Below are 10368 nucleotides of genomic sequence, written 5' to 3' on the forward strand. Positions count from 1 at the left end.
ATACATGGTAATGACTTCACAGAGTTCTTTTTGTACTATTGAAGGGCCAATACCCAACAAGCTCAGTATTTGCAGTCCTGTCTTCTTTCTCCCTAATTCTCTTTCTTGCAGCTCCTTGCTATTTATGTAGGGAAAATCTTCCACATACAATTTTTGAAGCAAGAGCCTCTTAGTGTTACATTGTGAAACTGGGGTTTGATTTTTCTGGGCTGCATTCTAAATATACTACTGATGTATTCTCTGAGGTTCACTCTAAAGCCTGTGCATGATGATACATGAGGCTCTTGCTTTCATGTACAGCTGCAATAGGAAGATGGTTGTTCTATTCTGAAGGGAATTTCTCTGCCGTGGGTGCCTAAGCCTCCTTCATTTTCACTTCAGCTTTGAGAGACCTTATGGATGTTAAAATGCACTGGGCCAAATTCTCATTTTCAGAAATTCTCATTTTCTTGGATCGGCTTTGTTATGCAATCCCTGATTGGCAGGGATTTGACCATGACCACGACCATTCTAAATGCCTATATAACCTGTGTTCAAACTTCCGATTTGTCCTTTTAACTTACTGTGTTACATTCATTGCCTCCTTTATTATTTTTCTATAATATGAAAGTGTATGTTGACTTAGTGATTCCCTGGCTGAAATGTTGGCATTTCTTATAAGTAAATCTAAGCATTTTACCCACTTTACTTTCTCAACTCTTGCTATCTTCCTAAGCCATCCTTTAATGTTTATAATAATAATTAATTATATTTTAGTTCTATATAACCTATATATTATTTTTGAGCAACATATACATAATCATTTACAGTAAGGGCAACACATTTGGCAGTTTGCAATAATTCATTTCCCAAATAACAGAGATTTAATGAAGTTACTAGTCTTTCAAGTTTAGATACTGCATTTTAGCTACAGGATATAATCTGTCCTCATAGCAAATTTCTCCAAAACTCTACTTTAATTTTTGTATGCAATATTCATTCTCCTCTGTTCTTACTGCAAAGTATTGAATCTGTTAAAAAAGATGGAAAATATTGGTACTGACAGTATAAGTATATTTAGGGGTAAATGCAATATATTTATCACATCAGACTCCTGTGGGGTTTTCTTTAGTTGTTTTAATGTTAGCCTTTTCCAAATCAAATGCTTTTCTTGGGCACTTCCAGCCTGTAAAAGAAGGCATCAGCCCAGCCTGTCTTTGTGATGCTGTTGGATTTTGCAACTGCCTTTCTCCTTTATACTCCAGAGTTTACTCACACAGAAGCCTGGACTATGTTAACAAAGCATCTCAGAGCCCACGCAGACACTGTAGATTATTTTCTATCTTCTTGCATGTTATACTGCAGTATACATAGGTAGCTTGTTTTCAAAGTATAGATGTGCATTTCTTTATAAAACAGTTACAAGTAATGTTTAAAATAAATATCCATAGAGCTAAATGGGGGTTTAATATTTACTAGTTGGCCTGTTGCTGGTGCTCCTTCGAATACAGAGTCCTGCTACTTAAAGCAGGAATAATGAAAGATGCTATTTTACATGATGCAACTCAATACCCTGATAAATTACTAGTCTACTAAAGCAAATCTGTGTCTGAATCTTCTTTTCAAAGAGAATGAAAGGATTATTTTAATATGTACTATTTTGACATTTCTCCCAGTCTGTGTCTCAAAGTAGGTTTGTGTGTTTCTGTTAAATATGATTTTACATTAGTGTTTCCTGACTTTTTATAACTTATTTTGTAATTAAGCAATATAAGACTAAAAATAAGTAGCAGGCATGCTTAGAGCAAAGCAAAGACTAAAATATCTAAGCATGCTCTTGAAAAATCAGACCTAAAATTCTAAATTAGATGTATTTTTTACCTATTGGCATTATTTGAACCAGGAGAAGAAGCACAAGTGAAGTGGGACTTAACCTAATCAGAGTCACTCAAGCTATAGAACCAAGGGGTAAAAATTACCCCCCCCACCTGGGCCTTTCTGAGCTATTCTGGTTGCTGATTCCTATTAACCCTTGGGAGTTTTATATTTAAAATTCCAAAGTCTACCTTGCCAAAAGTAATTTCAGGAACTAGATTTTATTGGGGAATACAATTGAATAATAATAACCATGAATTATAATATATTTGGAATAAATTTAGGGTTTTTGTTCTCCCAAAATATCTTTTTGATATTGTAGTATCAAAAAGCCTGGCTAAAGGGCAGTGCTGTGCAAAACAGGTCCTGCCAGACCTGCTTTATCTCACTCTAAGGAATTAATTCAGAACTTACTAGGTTCTGCATTTGTGATTCATTTTTATAATAGTTATCAATGGTTTTGAGTAAATTCATTGGTTTTTATTAATTTAGGAAATCTTCCCCCTCGTCCATCCACCCTTAGTAATACATAGGCAAACATATCCAGCGTGTGTGTAATGTATCACAAATGATTAGGTAACAAGGTCTAGGTTAATGAACTTATATTGCATTGCTGGTCCTTTTGAGTTTATAACAATAGCATATGCTCTAGAAGGTCCCCTACTATTCCTTGTAGGTGGGCAGAGAGTGGAAGATATTAAGAAACTTCCTGATAATGACTGGTCATGTAGCAAAAGCTCTGTGTAAGGCTGTAATATAGGAGTGACATTGACTTCTGGGGCATTCCAAGATCTCCCCTTCCTCTACCCTTAACCACATCTTTGTCATTTTTTTCCTCCAGCCAAAATAAGATTCTCCCCTCCCATCTCTTCCCTTCACTCCAAAAAAGAAAAAGAAAAAGGAAATCCTCTAAAAGCCCCCAACATAAGTATTCTTAGAAGTAAAGCATCCTCATTCCACACTGCCTATGAATCTTTCAAAGAGATATTAGGATATTTATGCCATTTCTGTATTCCACACTAGCTTTTCAGGCTATCCTGCTTATATATAAGTTGACTCATCTTTAAATAAAGGGAACGGAATGACTTACAGCCCATTGAACACTCAGTCAGGCTTAGCCATGACTCAGTAACTAAAAAGTTCAAAAAATTCAGTTATGTAATGTTCAGGATAGCTTATTGCAAACAAAACAATATTTTAACTCAATCTTCTAATGAGTAAGAAAACTGTTGTCTTTATTAGACATGTAAAGAATTGATAATTATTACAAACAAAACACTACTTATACCTTAAATCTAGAGAAATCGTGGTACAGAAGATAAGATTTTCAGCTTGCTTCTTTAAAGATGTATGTTTAGGTGGAGGATGGTTTTTTATTTTCAGTTTTTGGCTGGGGTTGGGTTTGAACCCACCACCTCTGGTATATGGGGCCCGTGCCCTACTCCTTTGAGCCACAGGTGCCACCCATGGAGGATGGGTTTTATATAAGTTTTTAAAGATTATTTTAGAATGTAAGGATTTTTTCTTTTTTTTGGAAAAAAGCAAAGGGAAGGTTACAAAACTAGTAAAACTTTGGAAGATCCTAGAATTTTTTATTTGCTATTTACTGCTCTATACCAATTATAAGAGTCCAATATTTGTCTTTCTTCAGCATGTTTAAATATGGAAAGATTCACTTATACTCAATAAGCAAATAATCCGTAATATTTTCTAGCCCTCCTTTCTCCATCCTTTCCTCAAATAATTTTAATATTCTCCTTTTTTTGAAACAAAGTACCCTGATAATAAAGAAAAACTTTTTTGTGAAATAATAATTAAAGACAAAAAATACAACTTGTATTTTATTTTTGGTACATTAAAACACTGTGTTTAGTTGGTATTTTTGCCCCTTACTTTTAGAAACTAAAAGAGTTCTTTTGTTTCCTAAAGGATAAAATTAGATATAGCTTCTCTAGTAGACTCTGTCACAGTTCTGTTGTTTGCTGTGTTCATTTGCTTAATGAATTGCGTGAGAACGGTCATGGTAATGAATTGCGTGTGTTGGGGGTGGGGGAAGGGTATGGGAAATGTTTTATGAGAAAAAGTTATAAGCCGAATACTATGGAGTAGCATCTAATGAAGTTCTTTTTAAGTGCAATATATTTATTTCTGCTAGAAATGTATTATCAACCTTATGTAATATTGGAAGCATTACCTATTATTTGTAAACAGTTAAAAATTATATATTACTCCAATTGTACATAAGTACATATGTGTGGATATTAGATTCTTTCATTAAAAATGGTGTGTTTTTGATATATACACACATTTACACATTTCGTTCTCTTACACACTGTGCTTCGTGACTTTTGGTACCTGTTTCCCCACATGAAAAAAAAGAGGAGGGTTAGATAAGATGGAGGGGTCACTGCTGGCCACTAATGGGCTGGACACAGCCCTGGGTTACTACACAGTGTTTTGATTTTGTTTTTAAACACATTTGAAAGCCTTTGGAGAAGACATTGCTATCAACTTTCTACCATTTCCCATTTTCCTATGCCCAGGACTTCCACTTATTTATGTGACCTGATGATCCCTCAAAATCAGTGATTTTATGCCTCTCTCTACTGAATGATACTGAAGACCCCATAAAGCTTAAAAACCCACACCTCTCATTCCAGCCATGAGCACTTGGATGTGCTGTAATGATATTATCCAAGGCAGGCTGACACAAAATAGGATTAACCAAATTCTAAGTCTTAATCCTCCTTCAGCATAACAGTCCTTCAAAATATTTGAGGTATTCACACATTCTGCTTTCTAAAGTCTGCTCTGTTACCTATAATTTTTTGGTCATGCCAAACACTAAGTTTTTAAAAACCTTTTATTTGGAAGAATTTTAAGTTTATAGAAAAGCTGGAAGAATAGCATAAAGAAACCCTGTACACCCTTTACCCAGATTCACCAATTGTTATCTCTTTGTCCCATTTGCTTTATCATGTGTATTCACACTGACCATGTACATAAACACACACACATCCACGGATATGTAACAAAGAGGGTGCCAAAAAATGTATACACATTTTGAGAAAGGAAAAAATTATATTAAAATTACAATAGTCGTATATACCAATCCAAAAGATGAATCAAGTCATGTTTGACTTCTGCAATTAGAGGAGCTGCTCAAAGTTTATACATAATATAAAATGCATAGATAACATCTCTTAAAATGTGTATGTCTTCTTGGTACTCCAGTAAATACAAATTTTTTCCTGAACCAATTGAGAGTAAATTGCACATATCATACCTGAATATCCCTAAATAATTCAAAGTTTATTTCCTAAAAATAAGAAGATTCCATTTAATAGTAACAGTGGAGTTAGAAATTTCAGGAAATTTAACAGTAATTTAATACTGTGATCTATCATGGGTATTCCAATTTTGTCAAATGGCCCAGTAATGTCTTTTGTAGCATTTTTTCCTTCATTAGAGATGCACTTCAAGTTCACATCCTGCATTTAATTATGTTTCTTTGGTCTCCTTTAATCTGGTATAGCTCTTCATCATCTTTCATGACAAAATGATTCCTATTTTCATGACAAAATGATTAGAAATTATAAGTTCATGTTGATAATTCCATTTCCAATGAACTCCCATAAGGTCCTTTTTTCTTACTTTGCCCTTTTTCCTTACTTTGTCCCATTTCGTATCTGTATCTGCCTTCTTCCACAGTGAGAACCTTGTCTCCCAATAACATCAATATATTTATTTACTTAATTCTACCCTACCATCCACTTACAGTAATTTCAGATTGGTTTGCCTATGCAACTACAATAAACATACATTCTAAAAAGAGGTCAGAGTTTGTCTGCATTTTTTTCCCTGCTACTCAATTAAGTGTATATAGACAAATGATATGTTTAGTAGTTACTTAGACTAGTTGTGTTTTTGAAATCATGGGTGGTTATGTTATTCATTTGCATAATGAATTGTGTTCATTTATTCAGTTTTCTTGAAGTTATAATGGATTTTTTTATTGTTCTTTGTATTGATTTTTTTTTTAAAAAATACCATTCCAACAAAAACTCATAGAACTAATAAATTATTATAGCAGGGTTATAGGATAAAAAATGAATATTTAAAAAGTCGATTGCTTTTCTATATGCCAGCAATAAACTACCGGAATTTGAGTTAAAAATATACCACTTATAGCTGCACTAAATAAAGAAGAAAATAAAAAAATACTTAGGTATAACCAAATAAGAAGTTATATGAAGAAAATCAAAAAATTCTAATGAATGAAATCAAAAAAGATCTAAATAAATGGAGAAATATTCCATGTTGATGGATAGGTAGACTCAATATTGAGACATCAGTTCTCAACTTGATCTATAGATTCAATACTAATTCAAACAAAATTCCAACAAGTTATTTGTGGCTACAAAACAAAACAAAACAAAACAAAAAACCTTATTCTAAAGTTTATATGGGAAGGCAAAAGACCCAGAATGCCAACACTGCATTAAAGAAGAAAATTAAAGTCAGGGGACTGACAAGACCTGACTTCAAAACCTACTACAAAACTACATTAATGAAGACAGTGTGATCTTGGTGAGAGAACAGAACATAGAACCTATAAATAGATCCACATGAATATAATCAGCTGATCTTTGATAAAGGATCAAAGGCAATTTAATGGAGAGACAGTGATGTTTTCAACAAATGGTACTGGAACAACTGAATACCCACATGCAAAATGATAAGTCTGAAACATAGACCTTACCCCCTTTGCAAAAATTAACTGAAAATTGAGTATATACCTAAATATAAAAATCCAGAACTATAAAACATCTGGAAGATAACCTAGAAAATCTAGGTAACTTTTTTTTTTAGATACAACATCAAAAGCACACTCCCTTAACAAGAACATTAACCTGACAGACTACATTATAATTAAAAACTTCTGTGAAAAACATTGTTAAGAGAATCAAAAGACTAGGCACAGACTAGAAGAAAATATTTGCAAAAGCACATTTCTGATAAAAGATTTGCATTCAAAATATACAAAGACCTCTTAAAACTCAAACAAGAAAACAATCCAGTTAAAACATGGACAAACAGTCTCTGAACAGACATCATACCAAGAAAATATACAGATGGCAAATAAGCATATGAAAAGATGCTCGACATCAGGAGATTAGGGGTTTGCAAATTGGAACAACACGAGATAATACTTCACATCTATTAATATGTGAGAACAGTGTGAGATACCACTTCACATCTATTAATATGGCTGAAATCTAAAACACTGGCAACACTGATGATGTTGATGATGAACAACAGGAACTCTGATTCATTGATAGTGGGTATGCAAAGTGGTACAGCCATTTAAAAAGACAGTTTTAGAGTTTCTTGCAAAGCTAACATTGTTATATATAATTTAGCAGTCTTATTCTTAGGTATTTACCTGAAGGAACTGAAATTTTATGTCCACATAAAAACCTGCACATGAATGTTTATAGTAGCTTTGTTCATAATTGTTAAAACTTAGAACTAACAGGTAAATGGATGAACAGACTGTCATACTGTGGTATATCCATCGCCCATAAATGGAACATTTTTTAACAATAAAAAGAAATGCACTTTCAAGCTGTGAAAAGACTTGGAGGAATCTCAAATACACATTGCTAAGTAAAAAAGCCATTCTGAAAGCTGTATGATTCTAACTGTATGACATCCAGAAAAGGCAAAATTACAGAGGTGGTGAAAAGATCAGTGGTTTTCAGGGTTTGGGAAGGGGAAGGAAGGAATAAGTGGATAGAGCACAGGAGTTATTTATAAAGGAAATGAAATAATTCTGTAATGATATTTTAATGGTGTATATATGAAATTATACATTTGTCAAAATCCTCAGAATTATACAACTCAAAGAGTGAACAGTAACGTAAACTATGGACTTTCATACTACACTAATGCAAGATGTTAATGGTCAGATTGGAGAGAGGGGATATATGGGAACTCTATATTTTCTGTTCAGTTTTAAACTGAACACATTTTTTTACTTTTATTTTTCACTTTTTATTTTCTGTTCAGTTTTAAACTGAACACATTTAACACATTTTTTAAAGTGTGTTTTACTAACAACAAGATGATGACGACATCACATTCACCAGGATGGGTATACTCAAAATGAGGGACAATAACAAATGTTGGCAAGGATGCGGAGAAACTGGACTCCCTGTACACTGGTAGTGAGACTATAAAATGGTGCAGCCACTCTGAGAAACAGTCTGACCATTAGTCACAAAGATAAACACAGAGTACTATCTAACCTAGCAGTTCACTCCCAGGTGTACACCTAGGAAAAATGAAAATATATGTCCACACATAAACTTGTACATGAACGTTCATGGCATCATTATTCATAATAGGCAGAAAGCGGAAATAACTCAATGTCCATCAACTGGTGAACAGATAAATAAAATATGGCCTATCCATATAAAGGAATATTATTTAGCCTCAGAAAAAAAAGTACTAATAAATGTTATAGCATGGATGGCATTGAAAACATTTTACTAAGAAAAAGAAGCCAGTCACAAAGGACTACATATTGTATGATCCCAATTCATATTAAATGTCCAGCCAACGAATAATCTTACAGACAGAAAATAGATTAGTGCTTGCTGGTGGGCTGGAAGGAGGGAGGAATGGAAATGACTATTAATATTAATGTGTGTGGGGTTTCTTTTAGGAATAGCGAAAAAGTGGAATAAGAGAATGGTATGTTTGCACAATGCTGTGAATACTGTAAAATCACAGAATCACACACTTTAAAAGAATGAGTTTTATGCTGTGTGAATTGTATTTCACTGAGGGCCCATCTTGTCAACTTTGAAGACATCCAGGGGTGTAAATCTTAATGTACTTCTAGTTAAGAGTGGGCTATCTAGAACGTCCCCTGCCTCATTTTTTTTTTTAATCTGTGAAAAGATAATTTTGCCTATTTCATAGCATTGTGTGGGCATTTGGTCTTCAGTTTATATAAATTTTTATCCCTTTTTGCCTCCAGGAAAAATTAGAGCTGGTTCTCTGGACTCCCTAGAAAAGAAAAAAGATATCAATAACCCTTTCTTCCTTCTCGGCCTTGATATGGTGATAATAATTGCTATATCTATTAATTTTATAATATATTTACTTTATCTATGCATTCATATACAGAATCTGAATATTTTCAACAACTCTATGAGATCGGTGCTCTTACTATTCCTATTTGAGGTATGAAAAAATTGGGGCTTAGAGAGAGATTGAATGCTCAGAGACCTATATAGTACAGATTGAGCACCTCTAACCTTAAATTTAAAATCTGAAGTGTTCCAAAATCCAAAACTTTTGTGGTGTCCTAACAGGTTTTTGTGGTGGACACCACAAGTGGAAAATACCATACCTGATATTATGTAATAGGTCTCAGTTGAGTGATGGCACAATGCACACAAACTTTGTGTCGTTCACAAAATTGTTAACATTATTGTATAAAATTATTTTCAGGTTAGGTGTATAACCTGAGTTAAGTATGGAATATAAATGAATTTTGTATTTAGACTTAGGTCCCATCTCTAAGATAGCTCATTATGTATATGAATATATTCCAAAATCAGGAAAAATTCCAAATCTGAAATACTTGTCTGAAAGATTTTGGAGAAAGGATACTCAACATGTAAATGATATAGCCAGGGTTTAAATCCCATCTGTACTCATAACTAAGGTACTATACTAGCCCTTTAAATAAGTATTTCTATATTTTAAGAATTTTTAAAAAAATCCCTACCTTCACTTTTCTAAATGTAAAGTACATAGCCTTAATTAGGAGATATAAATGCTGCACTACTCAACAGTTTATTTCCTAATGGATTATAAATTGTTGCTGGTATGTACTTCAAAAAAGTTTCAACAGATGACAGAAAGAAGGAGAGCATTTTATTTTATTTTTTTATGTATTTATTTTTTTTTATTAAATCATAGCTGTGTACATTAGTATGATCGTAGGGCACCATACACTTGGTTCATAGACCGTTTGACACATTTTCATCACACTAGTTAACAGAGCTTTCATGGCATTTTTCTTAGTTATTTTGCTAAGACCTTTACAATCCACATTTACTAGGATTCACATAGATCCTTGTAAAATGCACCGCAGGTGTAATCCCATTAATCCCCCTATATCCCACCTCCCTCCCCTCCCTTTCTCCCTTCTTCCTATTTTAGATTGTAACTGGGTTATAGCTTTCATGTGAAGGTCCTACATTAGTTTCATAATAAGGGTGAGTACATTGGGTACTTTGTCTTCCATTCTTGAGACACTTTACTAAGAAGAATATGTTCCAGCTCCATCCACGTAAACACAAAAGAGGTAAAGTCTCCATCTTTTTTAAGGCTACATAATATTCCATGGTGTACATATACCACAATTTATTAATCCATTCGTGGATTGATAGGCACTTGGGCTTTTTCCATGACTTAGCAATTATGAATAGGGCT

The sequence above is a fragment of the Nycticebus coucang genome, chromosome 11, assembly GCF_027406575.1.
Source record: "Nycticebus coucang isolate mNycCou1 chromosome 11, mNycCou1.pri, whole genome shotgun sequence".
Lineage (NCBI taxonomy): Eukaryota > Metazoa > Chordata > Mammalia > Primates > Lorisidae > Nycticebus > Nycticebus coucang.